Below are 24,096 nucleotides of genomic sequence, written 5' to 3'. Positions count from 1 at the left end.
AATATCCAATTAAAATTTATGAAATTGGAAAAATTGATTCAAACATTGGGGTATCAATTAATATACATCCTTCATAATACCTATGTGCAGCAATAAGTATAAATTGTATCATTGTGTGATTATAGTGAGTTATAGTTCACATTGCTCTTGGATTGAAGTTCACTGAAGACTAGAGCCAAGAGAAATTAAACAATGTGTGTGATATACCCTTACCCATCAGAATCATTTATGTTATAATACTAACAAAAATATTAGATAAACATGTATAAGACTGCGCAAATTATAAATCTTGTGGTTTAAATATCGAGAGAGGAAGAAAGAACAGAATTTCAAAATGAATTCTTACTTAAGGCCATTTTAAGTTATAAATTTAGATTAATTCTTAAACTGCAATGGTACTGAATTCATATTCAGTCAAAAAATGTTTAAAACTACTATTTTCATAAATATGGCAAGTAGCAAGTGTGTTATATTTTTTTAGTTAAGCTGATATGTATTTCGATCTTTCACTGATCTTCAGTTGCATAATATACACTTGAGTCTTGGGTCAGTAAATAGTTACGACATTTACAAAAAAATTCCATGCTGCAGCTGACCTGTTGCAATTCCTATTTTCACATTTATGAATGTATCACAAATACTTTTTTACTTCTGTTTTGCACAAAAACAGCTCTGTATCCATCATGCTGCCATCAGACATCTTTGTTTATGTCTGAAAAATACATCTATACCCAAAGATTGTATTTTGCCTATGAGTTCTGCTGCAGTCAAAGCTATAATTTGCTTACAGGTTCTTTATGGCTAAAAAGAAATGAAACTGTTTAGCCTGAATATACTAGATGCTCTATATCGTTATTAACTATGTGCATTAGTGGTTGTTTAATCAGATTAAATGAAATATTAAAAAAAAAACAATTTAGTGTATTTTATATAGAAGAATAAGTATTATATTTTTTTCATTTACCTCACAGCTGAAATGACATTTTTAAACGATAAAGACAGAATAGTAAACTTACATTATGTAGTAATATTTTATATGTTGGATGCGCTCACACTGATTTGTGTTTGCTCATAGCTGTACTTAGTGTGTGGCTGTATGAGCAATTTATGGAATTTCCTGAGAAAAATTTTGTTTGATAGCTTATTTTGTCATTTAGAATGTCATTTGGGGACGCACAATTGTAACCATAAATTTCGGTTTCTTCAAGTATGTTCAGTTTTTTTCCTCTGTTGACCACCTGGAGTACTTGTAAGTTGTGAGGTATGTCTTTCACTTGATGTTATCTTGAGCTACATGTAGGGCAAATGTGATTTTGCTTAAGTTTGTTAAATAAAAAGCAATTGTATGTTCTCAGAATCGGATGTTGATATTTCATCCTTGTTGGCCAATGTATATTTTTGAATATGCACTGCAGTTACAGTTTTGTCTTTGTGGTTGGTTAAGTGGGAATTTATTTCACTGTTTAGCTTATCTGGTAGTTCTGGGTGATAGCCACAACTGTAAGCAACTACTGCAATGGTGGTTAGTTTATCACATTGGTCATCTGCTTTTAATGCGAAACTGCTTTGTGTGAGGCCATTTTGTGCTTGTCTGGTGGTATGAGGTGTTATTGATTGTGAGATTTGTCTATTTTGGTTTCTTGTGTACTTGAAAGGTATGGATGCTGTTGGGGCTAATTATAGAGAGATCCAGAAAACTTAAATCTTTGACTGTATGATTTTCAACAGTGAGATGAAATTCTAATGCATTTAATTCATTTCCTTATTGAGTTCTTCAATTTCTTCTGTTGTACCATCAAATAAGATCACTATATGGTCAACACGTCTTTTATAACATACTTTTTTGTTAACTATCTTGCGGTTTTTGTTAAAGAATTTACGCTCTAAGTTGATAATGAAAATATCAACGTGCTAATTGGCAAAGCAGCTTCTTACAGCTAGGTCATTTTCCTGCATCTTTCAGTTAAAAGAATGGGCTTACTTGAAGGAATCGAAATTTATTCTCTCATATTTGCATCCCCAAATTGCATATTAAATGAGCAAACAGCATTACCATATAATATTTTTCTAAGGAATTTCCATAAATTGCTCATACGAACACACATGCAGACTACCTATGGAAAAACATAATCCATTGTGACCCCATCCAATGCATAAAATACTGCTACGTAATGTAAGTCTGCTGTTCCATCTTTGTCGTTTATAACATCATTCCAGCTGTGGCAGGAAAGGGAAAAATATAATGCTAATTCTTCTCTATAAAATGTAGTATATTATTTCTATTTTTGTATATGTGTAATCTAATGAAAGTCACTAAGACACTCATTTAAGAACCACATAGAATACACAGCACATTCGTAGTACACAATTTCAGTTCTTTTTAGCCATAAAGAACCTGCAAGCAAAATATAACTTTGACCATAGCATAATCTGTAACCTAAATACAATGTTTGACCATAGATGTATTTTTCGTTTGTAAATAAATCTGTCAGTTGGTAACATAGCAGATACTGGTCCAAAACAGAAATAACAACAAGAAGAGCAGAAAGCAAGTACACCTAAAACGCTGTATACTATGACAATACGACTTACAAACTGTATTAGCTAATCAAAATTACTATCTTACACAGGACACCAGCAGAACCAAAGTTGCTGTTAATGTTGTAACAATGTACTCACTGAAGATTCAAATTTGTTTGATGCTAACTGAAGATAAGTGAAAGCCCAAAATGTATAATAGCTTAAATAAAAGTACATAACAAAGTGGTTGGTTGCTGTATTTAGTAATATGATATAACTCAAAGCCACAGAGTTCAGCAGGCAGGAAAAGGGATAAATTATTGTTTGAAAGTAGTTTATAGAATGAAATACCAAAACACTGAACCATGTGCATTATGGTAACATTTGATTGTGGACATTATAAGATTCCTCCTGTGTACAGAAGTAAAAATGCAAGTAATGAATGTGTACTACTGATAATAAAACCATAAAGCGGTTCTGTCTATCTGTCTGCTTGTCTGACTGAACATACTAATCTCCAAACTACTAGACGAAAATTCATAGGGTTTCTGTAGGCAGCTTTAGCGTAGCTTGGGCCAACATAAAGAGTTATATCGTTAACATCAGATCTCATAAAAAAGATATCGTGAATCAATGTTTTATCTAAAATCTTGTGCTCTACTTCGATGTTTAATCATCACAGCATAGTACACCAAAGAACCAATAAATGGTGCAGTTAGTTTCACAGTAGGCTTCACCAAAGAACCAATAGATGGCACTCTTAATTATTTTAACTCAGTGAATGGTGTTTTTCGGCAGGTTACGTCAGTGGCAGGATTAAGCACAACAAACTCACTTTGCGAATACAAATTAACAGCATTGCTAACTAAACCATTGCTTTGCTTCTTTCGATAGGTTTCATTTATATTCATTACTAGTAAAAACTAGTTTATTAAGTTTGATTCGCAATTCTGGTGCTTACTCTCTACATTTTAATTTCATTTTATTTACAGTTAAACTAGAAAATGGTGGAGTCTTTCTGAGTACACCAGATAGGCTGAAATAGTAATTACTGTGTGGTCTTAAGGATCCATTGAACATATTTAGGCAAGACTCAGTATGGATCGCGTTTGTATAAAGCGTTTATTTTGCATTTTGTTTACGACCTTCCACTAAGGAAGGGATTCTATTTGTGTTTATCTGCTCTGCATAGTAACTAACAGTTCTTGATAAAACTTTACGTAGTTTTCGTGTTAGATTTCTTAGTGTTTTCTTGATCGTTTAGAACAGAAAGCGCCCTAAAACCGTCTTTTGTTTGTTTCGCGGCCGTTAGCCACTAGTCACTTGAATCAGCAGTTGTCTTGTGACAGCCAGAGCGAGAGCACCAGCAGCAGCGAGTACTGTTTGTATAAAGCGTTTTTGTACTTATTTGCTGCGCTTAGCTTTTAAATAGTTTTTCTGGGAAAACCTAGCGTAGTTTTCGCGTCTCGTATTTCAGTGAGTGTTTCTTGATTATCAGAGTAGCTCATCAGAAGATTATCTTGGGAATTTGTCACCGTATAGAGTAGGGTAAACATAGTCATGTGTAGGGACTGTGGTTGTTGTGAGCGGACGCAAGAAGAATTGGCCACTCTTCGGGGGCAGGTGGAGGCTTTGTCTGTTAGGCTCATCGAGCTCGAGGCGCAGGCGTCGGCTCGTAGTGGCGTTGGGGCAACTGTGGTGAGACCTATGCCTACTTCGGTGGCCTTGGAATCACATGGAACCCCTGATGTCGCTGCGTCTTCCGGCAGTGAGCATCTTACCGGTCAGCCATCACTCCAGGGTGAATGGCGGACAGTGGTGGGCTCGCGCGTGCCTGGCCGAAAGGCGAAGGTGGGATCTGGCCGCGTGGCAGCTGCCTTACCCCTTTCCAACAGGTACGGGGTGCTTCCTAGTGGTGATGACATCGTTTCCGAGCCACCACAGGATGCCTCGCCTGTTGGGCCAGTGGCCGATTCTCCGGCAAGGTCCCGACAGTCACAGAAGGCGGGCCTATTAGTTATAGGGAGCTCCAACGTTAGGCGGGTTATGGAGCCCCTCAGGAAAATAGCGGGTAGGTCGGGGAAGAATGCCAGTGTGCACTCGGTGTGCTTGCCGGGGGGTCTCGTCCGTAATGTGGAGGAGGCCCTTCCGGCAGCTATTGAACGCACTGGGTGTGACCGGCTGCAGATAGTAGCACATGTCGGAACGAATGACGCCTGCCGCTTGGGTTCTGAGGCCATCCTTGGTTCCTTCCGGCGGCTGGCTGATTTGGTGAAGACAACCAGCATCGCACGCGGAGTGCAAGCTGAGCTTAATATCTGCAGCATAGTGCCCAGAGTCGATCGCGGTCCTCTGGTTTGGAGCCGTGTGGAGGGTCTAAACCAGAGGCTCAGACGACTCTGCGACTATAATGGTTGCAAATTCATCGACCTCCGTTATTCGGTGGAGAACTGTAGGGCCCCCCTAGACAGGTCAGGCGTGCACTACACACCGGAAGCAGCTACTAGGGTAGCAGAGTACGTGTGGCGTGCACACGGGGGTTTTTTAAGTTAGAGGGACCCCCCCTTGGGCGAAACGATAAAATACCTGACGGCTTACCAGAGAGGACATTATCATCGTTGATAAAGAACGTCCGTCCTCAGAGACCAAAAACAGGAAAAGTTAACGTAATATTGGTAAACTGCAGGAGTATCCAGGGCAAGGTTCCTGAATTAGTATCTCTTATTGAAGGAAATAGTGCGCATATAGTATTAGGAACGGAAAGTTGGTTAAAACCGGAAGTGAACAGTAACGAAATCCTAGACACAGAATGGAATATATACCGCAAGGATACGATAAACGCCAATGGTGGAGGAGTATTTATAGCAGTAAAGAATTCAATAATATCCAGTGAAGTTATTAGCGAATGCGAATGTGAAATAATCTGGGTTAAGTTAAGTATCAAAGGTGGGTCAGATATGATAGTCGGATGCTTCTATAGACCACCTGCATCAGCAACCGTAGTAGTTGAGCGCCTCAGAGAGAACCTGCAGAACGTCGTGAAGAAGTTTCGTGATCATACTATTGTAATAGGGGGAGACTTCAATCTACCAGGTATAGAACGGGATAGTCACACAATCAGAACTGGAGCCAGGGACAGAGACTCTTGTGACATTATCCTGACTGCCTTGTCCGAGAATTACTTCGAGCAGATAGTTAGAGAACCAACTCGTGAAGCTAACGTTTTAGACCTCATAGCAACAAATAGACCGGAACTTTTCGACTCCGTGAATGTAGAAGAGGGTATCAGTGATCATAAGTCAGTGGTTGCATCAATGACTACAAGTGTAATAAGAAATGCCAAGAAAGGAAGGAAAATATATTTGCTTAACAAGAGTGATAGGGCACAAATCGCAGAATATCTGAGTGACCACCATCAAACGTTCATTTCTGAGGAAGAGGATGTGGAACAAAAATGGAAAAAATTCAGAAACATCGTCCAGTACGCCTTAGATAAATTCGTACCGACTAAGGTCCAAAGCGAGGGGAAAGATCCACCGTGGTATAACAATCATGTACGAAAGGTACTACGGAAACAAAGAAAGCTTCATCATAGGTTTAAGAGTAGTCGAATCATAGCTGATAAGGAAAACCTGAACGAAGCGAAAAAGAGCGTAAAGAGAGCAATGAGAGAAGCATTCAACGAATTCGAACATAAAACATTGGCAAACAATCTAAACAAGAACCCTAAAAAGTTTTGGTCATATGTAAAATCGGTAAGCGGATCTAAATCCCCTATTCAGTCACTCGTTGACCACGATGGCACCGAAACAGAGGACGACCGAAGAAAGGCAGAAATACTGAATTCAGTGTTCCGAAACTGTTTCACTGCGGAAAATCGTAACACGGTTCCTGACTTCAGCCGTCGCACGGACGCCAAAATGGAAAATATTGAAATAAACGATATCGGAATTGAAAAACAACTGCTATCACTTAGTAGCGGAAAAGCATCCGGACCAGACGAGATACCCTTAAGATTCTACAGTGATTATGCTAAAGAACTTGCCCCCTTTCTATCAGCAATTTATCGTAGATCGCTGGAAGAACGTAAAGTACCTAGCGACTGGAAGAAAGCGCAGGTCGTTCCCATTTTCAAGAAGGGTCATAAATCAGATGCGAATAATTATAGGCCTATTTCGCTTACGTCAATCTGTTGTAGAATAATGGAACATGTTTTGTGTTCTCGTATTATGACGTTCTTAGATAATACAAATCTCCTTCATCATAACCAACATGGATTCCGCAAACAGAGATCATGTGAAACTCAGCTCGCCCTATTTGCCCAAGAAATTCACAGTGCCGTAGACACTGGCGAGCAGATTGATGCCGTATTCCTGGACTTCAGGAAGGCATTTGATACGGTTCCGCACTTACGTTTAGTGAAAAAAATACGAGCTTACGGAATATCGGACCAGATTTGTGATTGGATTCAGGATTTCCTAGAAGAAAGAACACAACATGTCATTCTTAACGGTTCAAAATCTGCAGATGTAGAGGTAATTTCGGGAGTACCGCAGGGAAGCGTGATAGGACCTTTATTGTTTACAATATACATAAATGACTTAGTTGACAACATCGGTAGCTCCGTGAGGCTATTTGCAGATGACACGGTTGTCTACAAGAAAGTAGCAACATCAGAAGACTCGTACGTACTCCAGGAGGACCTGCAGAGGATTAATGCATGGTGCGACAGCTGGCAGCTTTCCCTAAACGTAGATAAATGTAATATAATGCGCATACATAGGGGCAGAAATCCATTCCAGTACGATTATGCCATAGGTGGTAAATCATTGGAAGCGGTAACGACCGTAAAATACTTAGGAGTTACTATCCGGAGCGATCTGAAGTGGAATGATCACATAAAACAAATAGTGGGAAAAGCAGGCGCCAGGTTGAGATTCATAGGAAGAATTCTAAGAAAATGTGACTCATCGACGAAAGAAGTAGCTTACAAAACGCTTGTTCGTCTGATTCTTGAGTATTGCTCATCAGTATGGGACCCTTACCAGGTTGGATTAATAGAAGAGATAGACATGATCCAGCGAAAAGCAGCGCGATTCGTCATGGGGACATTTAGTCAGCGCGAGAGCGTTACGGAGATGCTGAACAAGCTCCAGTGGCGGACACTTCAAGAAAGGCGTTACGCAATACGGAGAGGTTTATTATCGAAATTACGAGAGAGCACATTCCGGGAAGAGATGGGCAACATATTACTACCGCCCACATATATCTCGCGTAATGATCACAACGAAAAGATCCGAGAAATTAGAGCAAATACGGAGACTTACAAGCAGTCGTTCTTCCCACGCACAATTCGTGAATGGAACAGGGAAGGGGGATCAGATAGTGGTACAATAAGTACCCTCCGCCACACACCGTAAGGTGGCTCGCGGAGTATAGATGTAGATGTAGATGTAGATTAGGCTTTAATTTACTCTTTGGAAACTCCTTTCGAAAGTGAGGGACAACATAACGCTGGATGAAAGCATTAAACATTCTCTTGCTTTTCAGAACCATTCACTCGCTGAATCTTGATGTTACCATGACGATAAACAAAGCACAAGGGCAGATGCAGCATGTTGCAGGCATATCAATTGCATTTCACACAGCCAGCTCCACTTGACTCTCTCCCATGTTAGTGAAGCAAACACGTTCTTTGTTCATATTCCCAATCATACTACTTCAAACACTGTCTACAAAGAAACTTTATTTATAAGTCAAGAATAAATTCTACATGTATAGTCTAGGGGGCAGTTATAAATAAATACATAGGCATTGAGCGGTTTGTCAACTAGATTTTAAATACAATGAACAAGGAATAAGAAGAAATAGAAGAAATATACTCATAAATATGGTAGAGCTCCATTAACATAAGATCAGATATTATATACTGAAGCTATAACTGGAAAGAGAATTTAATAAAACACTTCATTCCATAGCTAACTCAAGAATAAGGTGGTACACGAGAACAAAATTTAAAAAAACTAGACACAAATGGAGCTGATTGTACTGAAAGTTAAAAAAAAACGAAGAGTATTTAGAAAGATATGATCCATAACTCCGAAAAAAGAGCAGATTCCGAAGTTATGGAAGCATTATGGTGGAGAGTTTCAAAAAGAAAACAAAAAAGAATTGATAAACTTCTCCAGAACGGAAAACAGTAAAAAAGTAGTTAGAAAAACATCATCATGTAATAGGCAATTGCAGTGTCCTGCACATAGTCATTGTAATTTGAATTATCAGTTAAAAACGTTACATCCATATCTTTAGAAATCATACACAGAAATGACTCTCTCCTACTTGTTGCAGAAGTATCATATAAGAAAAAAATAATGTAATCCCTAATGACAGCAAAAAAGATATAAAAATAAATTAAAACCAAAAATGTGTATATATTTACATTTATGGCTTTGCCATTAGGTAATCATTAAATCTGAAGGAAGATCAAAAGAAAAACATCAAAAGACAGAAAAATTCAATTTAGATATAACAACAACAGAAGGTGTGCCTATCCCTATAATTACATGGACAATTGGGACAGATTCAAAAAGTCTTGGCTAGTACTAAACATAAATTCCACTGCATATTAAATAAATACTATAATTATACAAAAGTAGTATGTGAAAAATTTAATATTCAGAATAATGTTGATAATCATTATTACTATCTGAAAAGAGGAGTGTAAAATCTAATGGCTTCGATTCAGCACAGATTTATATAGAACTGGTTTAACATTTGATGCATTGTTTGAAAAGTACTAAACATTCATTACATTTATTGGACAATTCAGAAATGATACCAATTCAAAACGGAATCAGAGGTACATCATATGTGACAGTGAATGTTGATTATATGAAGGATTATGATGAGGGTAGTGAATCAAATTATTTAATATTTGTAGGTGTTAATAATTTAAATGTATATGTGTTGCCTGGGTTTCTTTCATATGGAGGATTCGAGTTAAATTAAGCAGAATTTGTTTCAGATTATTAGAAAAGATGAGTAATTATTATGAAAGATAATTGTGAACATGGGTATTTACTTCACACTGATTTAGAATATTGTACAGAATAACAAGATTCATACAAATTTCTTCTTTTTACATTGGAAAATAAGATAATTCCTGAAGAAAATGAATCCAAACAATTAACACCATTGTACAATAAAAGCAACTATGTAGTAAAAACAGAGATTTAATTCAATACTTATAACTCAAACTAAAGTTAAGGTTTAAGGCAATAAGTGACTTTGAGAATGAATTTATAGGTTATGAAACAAGTCAGAGTTAGAAAAAAGCTGTGAAAATATAAGAAACAAAAGGACAGAAAGTTAGTATCTTACTGTAGAAAATATGATAAATTTCTAGCTGTAATATAATTTTAAATTGGAGTTATCTTTAATAAAATTTCCCTGCAATACATTTGCAAAAGACAGATATATTTCTAATAAACCAATTTATGTAGGAATGTGTGTATTAGACTTGAAAGTTGTATTTTCCACTCAATGTGGAGGGTCAGTATATCTACTACATGGGCGCTGTGGCACTGAGAAGTGGTGATTTGTTGGATATGAAAGTAGTAGAACCTCCTACAGACAGTTTGCATGCCTGAGTTTCGACATGTCTGGTAAGTTTAAGCAAATTTTGATAACTGTGAATATAATGTAGATAACAACAACAATAATTACTTCATAGACAAAACCCCATGTTGTTGTCGACATCTACAGATATACCTGTAGCATGTGGCTTCCTGAATTATGAATTCACCTGGTCAGATAAGTAGTCATACCAAGAGCTGTTTAATGGGTGCTATGACTTAGTATAAATATATTCATGTATCAATAATCAATTTTGTAACGCAGTTTGACTTCAAAAATAACACTAGATCACACTGACAAGAAGCTACACAACTACAAATTAACAGCTGTACCTTGTATAATCAAACAATACAAAAAGACACACATGGAACCCCATCAAGACTACATTGTATTGAACTTGCCAGATTATAGCCAAACATCATGCAGTGAAATGATTCTCCTGCACAGTAATTATAATACCTCAATATGAAAAAGGTTGATTATTATTGATTCTTTACCAAAGCAACGAAACAATGATGTGGTTCAATACCAAACTGTATGTGTACTAATAAGAAACGTTGATGTCATTAATATCACGGTTTGTGCAAGTTATTTCGTTGAAACACAAGCACTTATACACTGTAGAAAATCTGCAACAGAAACGCAGCAATCCTGAGCCATGTGCCCAAAAGACTACCTCCCACAACCTGAAAACCATGCAGGCAACAGAACGGCATATTTGCCACTGTTAATGTGAGAGAACTGTGTGCAAACTGAATGATTTCTTTACCTACAACAGTGGCAGTTATTGACTACACAAACGGGGCTACTCACATTTAGATAGCGTTACGAAATACATGGATCACAATGACAATTGATAACTCGATAAATGGCTCTATGAAGTGGAAATGAGTAACAGTAAATTCGAACTGATTGACTTACTTCACTGAGAATTTTGCACGTAACAATAGTGACATTATTTTGTCTAGAGATGACACATCCGTTGTTTATATCTGCAAGATTTAAAGATGGCCATATACATTTATTCATGCTATTCCGTACAAATACACAAATTTCAGTAGTGCATTACATAACCTTAAGTGCAGGAGAGAGTGACAAAATTGAGTGAATAGCACTTTGGATTGAATAACTGTGACCCAATACTGTGATTAGTTTCCCACTTAAGGAAAATCATCAGTCGCTGAACCTATGTGGGCTATCACTGCAACAATACATTCGCAATTCATCACAAATTTGTAAAATAACTGCGCGAATCCGAATCTCAGATGTGTGAAGCGACTGAAAACGTTGTCTATTAACAACCATGGAAAGTAACTTAAAAATCTCTCTAAATCTCCAACAGCTCCAGCACCTAACTGCAAAGATCTCTCGCCAGCCTTGATCGTTTGGAAGCGACACGGACTCTCCCGAGGTCCACGCTTTATTACTGCTCTCTACCAAAGAGACATAAATACTTTATGTCAGTACAACGTATTGCTATTGGTTACAGAATATCTTTGCAAATCTTTTTCAGGAACTACTGTTGTGTGTATTGAAACAAATTGTAGTAGGATTGTATGTTCCGTTTGAAACATGAGCTTCCACTGTAGATATTCGCAATTATAATCTCATTGAGTTTATAAATTATAGAACATTACATATGATCAACAGGAATAATTATTACCGTTTTAAGTTAACATTATCACCCATTATTGACACAGTGACATTATTTGCACTGGAATGCACAGTTTCCTGGAAAGGGTAGATCCATTGTTCACGTCTGTAAGATCTAAAGATGGTGATACACATTTCTTCATGCAATTCCGTACGGTTACATGTACATCTATGTCCGTCTTATTAACAACAGCCTTATATCTGAATCATTCGTGTTTTGATTCTTTTAACTACTCTCACTTGCGCAGTTTCGGAACACTACAAGGCTGTTCCAGGACACTCCGTCATTTGCAATCTTAATTCCATGTCCTAAGTCTTGTCAATAGGGTAATTATCTCTCTTGCTGAGATCTGTTTTGTTCTTGCTCGATTTCCTGACTGATATGTTTGTATTTTTTATTTAGAGATTTTATGTAATTATTTACATAGTAAGATATGAATAGGGAAAATTTCGCAGGAAATTACGGAACCAGTTGATGAGTTTTCGTGGGGCAGCTGATGATAGTGACTGAGTGGAAAGGAAATTAAATAAAAAGGAGAGTTGTTTTGGTAAACTAAACGAAGTTCTTGCAATTTCACTTCCCACAAGACTGAAACGAAAGATTTACACTAAATTCCTATCGTTAATTTTGAGTAACAGAGGTGAGACGTGGAATTTCAACTGAAGACGTAAAATCCGTATTTTATTTGTAAAGGAGGGCAAGAAGTTTTTGTTGCTATGTCATACAATGGTGCAATTTCCGAGAGAATTGCATAGGCCGTTAGAGAAAGGAAAGTAAAAATTGGATTTCTAACGCAAGATGCAGTTAGTTCTAGGCTCCACCTCAAAGCTTTTAATAACAGCAACAAGTATTTAGAATGTGGTGTGTTCAGTATCACCTACCAAGACTGTGAGAAGTGTTACGTTTGTCAAACGGAAGAGCGTTCAAGACATTTTTTAGAGTACACACATGTAGCCATAACAAGAACGCATTCGGCACACATTTTGTTTAAGAAAACCATGTGGCAGTAAATGTATGGAACTGTTCCATAAGGCACCAAAAGTACAATTATTAAACCTACTGAAAAAAACGGCAATTTACTACATAGAAAACGGCGTCTGGGACTACTGCTGAATGAAGTAAATGGGTTTCACCTGAATGCTTATTTTGGTGTAGGCAGAAAGTAGCGCCGAGCGCCTCGGCAGCTTGGCGTGCGGTTGTGCTCGCCGGCCGTCAGCGGCGAGAGGACTGAGTCTCCTTGCGCAAGTTCCACCACGGGAGAACAAAATATCATGGAAAAGCCATGAGGCGGCTCCACTGAGATTCCACTCCGAACGTGTCATCGACTATCGGGATTTTAATCAATAATTACCTTACATTTAGAGTTATGCTCAATTTTACTGTCATGCTGTCAGGTTGAAATTGATGGATGTGATGTTACTTTTAAACTTTTTTCTCTGGATTTTTCACATTTGGGCGTTATTTATTTTGTCAGATTAATAGCTTCCTATTATTACTCTTTAGCTTTCTATTATTACTCTTTACGTGTATCATGTGGATTTTAAGTATGGATTTTATTTATACATATGGTCATTTTATCATACAAAGTAATCTTAATTAATGACTACGCATACTGCGTTTTAACTCTTGAATTTACGATAGTGGTCACCTATTTACCGTAGCATTAGTGCACTGTACTGGCCTCAATTATCTGTATGAATACTGGGGATATCCCAGGTGTCACCACCACTTACTCTGTATCTAGATATATCTATTTTGACGCTGATACCTACATTAAATACTTTTATGGTTTGTGTACATGGTTGTTAATCACCTTAATATTTTTATTTTTTATATCACTAGGACTCTTGTAGATTTTGCTTCAGCTAACTGAACTTAGTTAGTTACACCATTGCTTTTCTGTTTGTAACGGATCGTGGTAAAATTGAAAAGTGGAGTTGTTGTAAGCACCATATGAAAACTGAGTATCTTTCAGTGGAAATGGAGAGATGCGTTAGGAGAATTTCTTGGAGATACAGGACTAACAAATGAATCACTAACGAACTCCTGAGCAGTCGCTACCGCCTCAGAATGAATGGTTCATATCGTGGTGATTAAATCAATTTCCTTTATCAATGTCTGGCCAGCTAGGAAGGAATAGGAGATAATTTTCACAACCAACAACCACTGTGCCTGTGTCCTGCATTACATTGCAAATCCCTACAGAGATCATGTGACAGTTTTTATGGTAATTCGTCCATTGAATGTTGGTGTCGGACTTAGTGGCCACATTGTTGCTATTCGCTAGGTGTTAAGTCTTCTCTTTTCATCGTCATCAACAACACAAATGTGGCACTAACGTTCCCCAGCCTTAGATCACAGCAACGAACTTTCGACAGAAGCAGTATGACACAACACTCAAACTCTATACAGAAAATACTATTGCTTGCAAAGAAATGAAACTCGCCAGTTGCACAGTAGGGACCACCTTTCGAAGTGCCGAATGACTCTTTTTGACTAACAAATTGGAATGGGCGACATGAGCGTAATTCATGGATGCCTTTAATCAATAGTGGATGTCAAGTAGCTGATTATGATGATGATATATGCCCATAGGTGCCATTAATAGGTAACATAGCACAAATTCGACAGACAGCCTTTACTGCTGGTTGGTAAGTCACAGCCGAGTGCACTAGATTACAAATTAGTACAAGTAATGTAATAAATCTATGAAAAATAATAGTGATCTTGAAACTTCCCCTTTGAACAATTATACAGGACTGTGCTTAACCTGACACACAATATTTTTAGCGCAACGCAATCTTTCAGAAATCCCTACAAAAGAATGGCCCTGACTAACATTAAACTATACCTTTCACAAATCACTTACCTCACAAAAATCTTCGCTGCTCAAGCTACTGCAATACAGCGAGCGCCACTACTGCCAGCTAAATAAAAGATTCAAACTACTGAAGGCACTAACTACTGACAGGGATAGTTAGCAAATGAAAGATATTAATAGAGAACAAACAATGTATTTACCTTGATATCATCATATATAAATATAGCAGTTCATGACAAATTTCAAAACTCCGCCATCTCTCTCCCCACATCCACCACTGCTGGCGGCTCACCTCCAACTGCGCAACGCTACGCGCTGTTCACATCCAGCTGCCGCTGCCCAACACTACAATGGCGAGTATTACAACAATGCAAAGCAGCCACAGACTGTACACAGCACAGCCAGTGATTTTCATACAGAGGTGGCGTTACCAATAAAAAAACCTAAACAGCCTACTTACATAGCCCCCATGCACCCCACAAAAAATTTTACAAATTGTATTGGGCAGTGGCCAATACAGATTTGAAAAAAATTTTTCATAATTACAATAACAAAGAAATCAAATGCACACACTTATTAATACAATGTTGGTCAAAAGCTAAAATTTTCTCACAGTCCATAAAGACAGTCCTGATCGTTCATTACGGTAAAATAGTAGTGTTTTTCTCAAAGTCTGAGCAGTAGAAGAAAATGCACATGGAAGTAGTGGATTTCCATGCAGTCTTGAAGAAGTAGTGTTGTCCTTCCAACGGAAAGACAGTGCTGACTCTTGACATGCATACAGGTAATGGGCCACAACAGAGCAAATCCACAGCAGAGTCAGTCGAAATTTTGAAGAGTATTGGTAGGTAGGTCATCACAGAGCAGACGCACTGTAGTCCTGGTAGAGATTATGGTATTGGTGGGCCACCAGAGGTGCAGACCCACTGCAGTCCTTGTAGAAATAATGGTAATGGTGGGCCATCAAAGATGCAGACCCACTGTAGTCCTTGTAGAGATGGCCAGCAGCCATCTGTTGTGACTGTGCAGGTGCACAATCACCATTGAAGAGTCTTGCGGATAATATAGCAAGTCCATAAACCACCACTTGTGCACTCACAAAAAATTTGTTTGATATGTCCTTAGAACCAGCAATGCTGTTATCCAGTCCCTTGCTGAATTATTAACACACATGCAAACACTAACAGTCCCTACTTCTCACATATTGTCCATATACTACGACCAACAGAAATGTGTGCAGTGAAATGAATGCTTACAAGTTACTTAGTTTGATAAACTGGTGTCAATTACAATTTTATAACATGAGAATACAATAACAAAGGTACAGAATACATCATTAAAAACATAACAATACAGATAACATTTGTAGTACAGGCTTTACAAAAGAATAGAAATAAACATATACATCAGTGTTACAGGAATTATGACATAAGTAAATACATAAAAGATCAGAATAATTATTGAAACATCAACTTCACACATGACCATTAAAACAGAACAGAATAAATAATGTCTAAACATCTTTACAAAGAAAATAACATATTATCAGAAAAATTCTAAACATAACTCTTATTAGCTAAACACATAAAGACAGGAGAAACACAAATATACAAGAGAACACAAACACATAGCAGAATAACACAGGGGGAAAGGACAGGGTTTGTTTTCAGTGTAACATTTGGTACTTCAGTATTTTGCAAACAAAACCTTTTTTTTCTTGGAGATCTCCCTTCGTTCATCATTATTCCCAAAAAGTCCTATCCAGCCCTGCTTTCTGTACATTTTTCGTATAACTTCTCAATGCATTTCTTCCAATCCATTGCAACTCATTCTCTTATATAGTCTACCCCCTCTTAAGCTAACTTAAATCTACTGAGCTCAGATGCTAAACTAAGGGACGAGGCAATGCAGCAGCACAAAACAATTAACACAAACAGCAATGACAAAAAAAAATGGAAATTTGCAAAGCAAGCTACAGTAAATCCAAATTAACAAGCAATGCAACATTACAACTAATATGAGCCAATGCGCAGCAAACAAAAAATTAAATCTGGCTTAGCAGAGTAACAGAAATTAAAATTCAGTAGCACTATGCCTGGCAAACAGCAGCTTATATCTAAACATGACATAGCTCAAGCAGAAAAAATAGTACACTAAAGATAACAATGCAGATAAGGGAAATGTATAATCACATCTTAATGTCTAAGTAATTAAAGTGGTGCACCACAACAACTTATTGTAAAAAAAATTACCATGTACTTGAGTGTCCAGTTACTGTTACTAGTCCCTTCTTATTGTTCTTTCCTTTCCAAGTGCTCCTTTTTTTAAAGAATGTGGATTACAAAATTATTATTCAATAGATCTGTTGACAGAAAGTGTTCACATTAGCAAATGCATTTTATTTTATAAAAGCAATGCTGCAACACAGCTGGAAACCAGATATCAAATGAAATAAGCAACTATGAAAAGCAAAGCATAAAAATATCATTCAGTAGTCATGTGACATTTCATAAGCTAGTAGAAATTCTCTCAACTCTCGTAGAAAGACGCTTGTCATAATCAGGTGTGCAGATGTATCTTTCCAAGTAATGAGCGTGTCATATATGCGATGCTTTCTCTAAAGGAATGTCAGTGGCGAGGATAATGGCCTACCCCTTTTTTTTCTACCTGTGCCGCTGAAAGGCTAATGGCTTTTTTTTTTCGGGCGGCTGTTGCCCAGGTGGGTGCCCGCGACGCATTACGTGCAGGTGGTCACTTAACTTTCTTACGGAAATATTTACGACAGCAGTTTCCGCTACAGTGACAGTCTCACATAAAAATATTTCACAGGTCAAGAATTTGCGTTACAAATCTGTAGAAACAAAATGCTATTGATATAACAGTGTCCAAAAAAATTTTCGTCTGCATTGTAATACATTCACTCATATACACACACATTTCATAACTCTTAAAGTACGTTTCTTGGTTTCCAACATCCTTTTCATAAATCAGAGTCCCTAATCACTACTCATTATTCCTTGCTTTACATCACATATACACATTCGTAGACACTTCTTCAATATTTCATCATAATAAATACGTAGCATAATCAAATTCCTCATATAGCATCAGCTTATTGATCATAAACATACCTCAGCAGCATAGTACACATCGTCGTCGTAATAATATCATAACATCTCAGTCAAACGTCAAAATCGTCGTAACTTCCTCCAATAATTTCTAAGCCTAAAAAAATTCTCTGCTCATGTCAAAAGTGTCAGCTGCCTCAAACGTACTTTAAAAATCATGATCTCATACCAAATACATCATTCAAAGCTCTCATAGTATCACAATGATTCCGAAAAAATATGAACAGTTTACAATATCACAATGATTCCGAAAAAATATGAACAGTTTACAAAGTACAGACAAAATACAGTTTCATAAGTGTGAAGTTATCCAGCTGTGTAATTACGTAAACATCTGTCACTGATATAGTAAAATAAATGTTTGTCTCTCTCAGTTACATGATCAGATAGCTGTGTAATTTGTGTGTTAGAGAAATATGGTACCGATGTGTAAAGTTGTATAAGCAAATACCACATTAGCTAGGGTTCCTTGTGATTGCCACACACATGGTACACAAAGTAAGCGTGTACCCCCCTGAGGATTAATGTAATTATACCCTCAGGTGTTACAGATTACACCAATGGAATGAAATATATCACGGAAAACTTTCTTTGTAATTCAAAAATCTTTAAAAATAAATGTTTTAAGTATAAAATTGATCACTCAAATACGTGTACTGTAGCGCTAAACTGTGCGTCTTGTAACATAATCTCTGTGGAAGTGTCGTAGTTATCGTCCTCCGAAAGCTAAGTTCTGCAGAAGTCAATGTACTTACCTCATGATAAACAAAAGTGAAATGCTTTGCGTATAGATATCGTAGTTATTATGCTTATTGGCGTGATGAAGAAAGTACTGTACAGTAACGTATTGTTGTGCCACGAAAAAGGCTGTCTCATTGTTGCTATACCACAAAAGTTACTACTAAAACATGTTTTCCTTTCCAGAAGAATTCAGAAAACTGTGCAGATATAAAACAGATACAAAGCAAAAGCAACATTGTAAATTGTCACTCATTAGTAGCGTCGTGATAAAAATCGTGTAGCTGTCACACAAACTAACCTCTGTGTCATCTGGTATCTCTCAGAAAGCACTTTAAATTCAGAATGTATTTTCAAATAAACCAAAATGTTGCATTAAAATCTCATTAGCTGTACTAGTAAATGTTCTAAGTATGTGAGCCTTATAGTCGTTACGTAATCGTGCAACAAACAAGCAAGAATGTACACACACAATAACACTGTGACGTCTGTTCACTATAACAATGCATTCGTCATTTCTGTTTAAATAAGTTCTCTTGGTTCTTGATTGGATATTTAACTTCAAACATTGTTGTATGTTAACAGATTCTAAGTCTGACAAAGCATATTAGTAATGTGAAGCAAAAAGTTTTATGACAAAGACTAAGTTAAAAAGCAGATTATCTTTCAATAAACGGTTTTACATGTGAAATGTGGTGTAAACCTTTACTCTTCCTAGTACGCAGAGTTTCAACTTCAACGCAATTATCATGTGGTATACGTCGGATTCTGTAAGGTCCATTGTAAACTAGAAAGAATTTGTGACTCAAGTGTTTCTTCTTATGTGACAATGAATGAGCTTTAATGAGAACTTTCTGACCAGTATACAACTTCTTTGCATTTGCTTTACCGTGTAGTTTTCTCCTTTTGTCTGCTGCAGATTTTATATTTTTAAGAGTCAAATCAATTATGTCTTTGTGTTGAAGTTTACGTGTATTCGGGAAAGGTACAAGCTCTCTGATTCTGTTCGGTGGTTCTTCATTCTTCAGTACAAGAGTAGGTGGTAAAGCAGTGGAATCATGAGGCATTTCATTCAGCACATTTTGAAATAATTGTAGATATCTGTCCCAATGCTGATGCTTTCTGTGATAATAAAGTCTGCAAAGCTTATTGATTTCTTTCATAATCCGTTCAGACGGGTTGCAATGTGGTGAGTACAATGAAATAAAAACAGGTTTGATTTTATGATTCCGAAGCGTGCGTGACCAAACAGCAGATCTAAATTGCGGTCCGTTATCTGAAATGACTTTAGCAACGTGGCCAACTTCACGTAAGAAATTTTTAACAAAGGCGTTGGATACAGATCGTCCAGTGGCTTTACGTAACGGAGTGAAAGAAACAAATTTTGAAGTAAGTTCAACAGCGACTAGAACGTACGAAAATCCATTAGATGTTCTGACAAGCGGTCCCAAGAGATCAACAGCAGCAAATTCTTTTAATTTAGAAGGAATGATAGGAAACAACGGAGCACGATGTGAGACAGTAGATGGTTTCGCCTTTTGACAAAGTTTACAAATAGACAAGACTCTTCGAATTTGCTTTTCCATATTGTTAAAATAACAAGTCGTTCGAAGAATATGATAACATTTTCGTGGGCCAAAATGTGCGTAGCTGAAATGAATGTACCAAATGAGTTTATTAACAAAATCGTCTGGAATGCAAAGTACCCATAGCTTGTCATCAACAGTGCAACGTTTGAACAGTATGTTGTTTCTAACCAGATAATAATGCCGAATCTGAGTGTGTGTCTTTTCATGCCATTTGCTCTTGATGTCTTTCCAAATCGGATCTTTATCTTGTTCATGAGCAATGTCCTTTAAAGATGTGGTGATGAAGTTTTCAAAGGCGACTTTCTGAATGTAAAGAATACTGAAATTTTTCTCGAGGTTGCCTTCTGTGGTACTTTTCTCAAGCCCAGCCGGTGCGCGTGACAGTGCGTCCGCAACAATGTTCTCCTTGCCGGGAATGTAGACTATTGTGAAGCGGAATTCTTGCAGAAACAATGCCCAACGTTTTAACCTGTCATGATTTAATTTTGAAGACATAAGAAATTGTAATGCACGATGATCACTGTATACTTTTACGTGCTTACTAGAAAGAAAGAAACGGAATTTGTTAAATACCCAAACGATAGCTAAAGCTTCTAATTCAGTAACAGAATAATTTTTTTCAGATTTTGTTAGCACTCGGCTAGCAAAAGCAATGGTTTTCTGAATGGTAGTGTCATTTTCTATGGCTTCTTGAAATAAATGGGCACCAAGACCGACTTTAGAAGAATCCGTGCTAAGGCAGAAATCTTGTGACAGATCTGGATGAGCTAAGATTGGCGCGTGAAGTAATGCTTCTTTCAAAGAATTGAATTCCAACTGTGCTTGTTCGTCCCAGTTCCAAATAGTATTTTTTCCAGTGAGAGAACAAAGTTTTGGTGTAACAAGAATTTGCATATTCAGAAAACGACGGTAAAAATTTACGAGACCTAGAAAACTGCGGACTTGTCTTTTTGTGGAATGGCTCTGATTGCTTCTAACTTTTCAGGATCCGGCTGAATGCCTTCAGAAGAAATAATATGTCCCAAAAACCTCACCTTTGACCTACCGAATTCAGACTTTTCCAAGTTAACTGTAATTCCAGATTCTGCAAAAATACGTAACAAACTGTTGAGGATGCGATTATGTAGTTCCCATGAAGCTTCTGCTATTAGAATATCGTCCACATATAAGGTGATGTGACGTTTTAAGAACTCAGGTAATATGGAATTTAGCCCGCGAATGAATGCTGCTGAAGAAATGTTCAAACCAAAGGGAAGTTTCCGAAACTGATAACAAACGCCGAAACAAAGGAAAGCTGTGTATTTTTTACATTCTGGATGAAGTTCGATCTGATAAAAGCTGGATCTGAGATCAATGGAAGACAACACTTTTACACCATTAAAATTTTGAAGAAGTTCTTCCAACGTTTGCGGCCTGTCTGTTTCAGGAATAATGATCGTATTGATTTGTCTCGAATCTAAGACAAGCCTGATCGATCCATTTTTCTTCTCAACAACATGTAATGGATTGTTGTATGAGCTTACTGCAGGCTCAATAGTGCCCTCGTCGAGCATAGATTGTATTTCTGTTCTAACACGGTCCCTATAATGTGCTGGAATTACATATGGTCTAACACAAAATTTAGTATGCTCACGAACATGAAATTGGTATTGAAATCCCTTGATTGTTCCTGTTTTATGAGTAAAAACTGTGGAATGTGCTTGTAAAATCTCAAAAAGGTCCTGCCTATCAGTGTCATTACAATTCTCAATTGTTTGAATTTTATTCTGAATTAACTTATTATGTCAAATGCGCCGTCGATATCATCCCTGTCAGTACTTGCAGAGTGATTGTTAGTGTCTAGTTCTGTAGAAAAGTCCGAACTGTTGTCTAACAGAAGGTAAAGCCGATTAATTTCCTCGTCATGGTTTGAGAGCCAATCTTCAAATTTCAAAGCTATTGACTTACCTTCTTTCTCTAAACCTATTTCAGCATCGTGAAAGTTTAAGATTGCTTTGTATTCATTCAAAAAGTCTACTCCCAATATAATTTCCGTCGACAATAATGGAACAATAAGAAAGTTCGTAGAGAAGCTGTGGCTTTGACAAAAGAATTCTAAGTTGGTTTGTTGGCGTACATCTACACTTTTTCCAAAGATTGCACCTTGTAATTTAATCTTATGTAACGGAAGTGTGGGACAATCGTTCGATTTGTTGCATTTGCTAAAGGCTGTTTCACTAATTACTGAAATGGGACTGCCAGAGTCAAGTACTGCCGTAAATTTTACATCATTTACTGTAATGTGAATCACAGGATAAGCAATATTGTTATGTTTTATGTCGTGTTCCTGGAGTAAGATGTCCCTAATGTCTTCCATTTTTACGTAATTACTAGCTACGGCAGCTGCGTCGTTAGTGTCATAAGAACGTTTTGTGGCTGCCAGCGGTGTGAGTCATTGCCTATTGTCTCTTTGTTGGCGAGCATCGTTATTGGGATTTGGAGACCTAACTTCTACAAATTCACCGTGACGAGAGGGCCCTGCCCTGTTTAAATCCCGCCAGTTCTGATGCAATTCAGGTCTGTCGTTACGATCACATCGTCTGTCATCATGTCGGTAGTTCCTGTAGTTTCTTTCTTGTCGGTTAAGTGGTGGAGAATTTCTCCCTGAATCGTAACTGCGCGCTGGACCGTTGCGTCTAAAGTTATTCTGTCTCCCTTGATAATAATTATTTTGGTTCCCAAATTGTCTGTTTCTCTGATTGTCTCTGTGATAGTCACTACCGCGGAGAGGTGATCTTTCCCTGTAATTATTACTACTCTGCCAACGGTTGTAATACGGGTGGTGTCTGTTTCGGTCACGATTTGTGTTGTGAGAATAGCCTTGTCGCGTCCAGTTATTATTTCTTTCATCGCGGAATTGCGACTGATGTGATCTGTAATTGTTGTGCTCCTGCGTTCTGCGATTGTCAGTGTCACTTTCCAGTTCTTGTAACAGTCCCTGAAAAGCTTCAATGTCGTCTTTTCAACGTCCTGCCAAAATAATATATCATAAATGTTCAGGTAATTTGATCAAGCAAATGCGGATGAGTTCTGAGGGGCTGTATGGGTTTGACAGGTACTGATTCTTGTGCAACATGTCTTCAAAATATTTCACAAGACTGGAGAATTCAGATTGTTCGAAATGTTTCATCATTATGATACCATGTTTTACTCGGTCTTGTGTGGCTTGAGACCAATATGCTGAGAGGAAGGCATGGTAAAATTCTCCTTCACTGTGGCAATCGTGAATGACCGATCGCATTCTTACAGCTGGTTCATTCTCTAAGTAGCCACACATAAATTCTAATCTGTGCTCCAATGACCAGTTGGGAGGAAAACAATGAGAGAATTGATGGAGCCACGCTTGTGGATGAATGTCGTTGCCGGAATTCTTAAATGTTTTGAATTTACGTGTAGTAATGAACAGCTTATAGTCAAAATCATCATGTCGGCGAGTCGCATATCGGTCGTTGTTAGGTCGTGTCGGCCGTTCCATCTCAAAATTCGGTGCACATTGCCAATTTCTTTCATAACTTCCGAAATGCCCTGTGTTATTATTTTGCGGCTTTTCCGTATTTCTAAGTCCCTCTTCCTGTGTTGGAGTGCGAGTGTCCTCTGAAATACGTAATTCTTGTATTACCTGTGTCGGCTGATCTTGTACTTCCCGGATTTCTCTTTGGTGTTGTGTATTAATTTGATTCTGATTTTGTTTGAATTTCCTAATTTGTTCGTACTCTTCTGTGCCATTAAAGACTCCTGGTCTTGCGTCAATCAGATTATCATCTACCTTCGTAGATAAATTAGTGAACTGATCCAAAAGTTCGGCTACTTTCTCCGATAGTGTACTTATTTCCTCAGTGTGTTTTTCTGAACCAAGTTTCAGAGTATCTACTGTGTCCTTAAAGTTTTCCTGAGTTTTTGCAAGTTGCGCAACCGAATCGGTAGATGCAACTGAGTCAAATTTAGCTTGCAAGGTCTCATGATTTTCATGAA

This window comes from Schistocerca serialis, chromosome 7 (assembly GCF_023864345.2).
Source record: "Schistocerca serialis cubense isolate TAMUIC-IGC-003099 chromosome 7, iqSchSeri2.2, whole genome shotgun sequence".
Lineage (NCBI taxonomy): Eukaryota > Metazoa > Arthropoda > Insecta > Orthoptera > Acrididae > Schistocerca > Schistocerca serialis.
The sequence above is the reverse complement of the archived record's forward strand: the minus strand, read 5'-3'. Positions refer to the sequence as shown.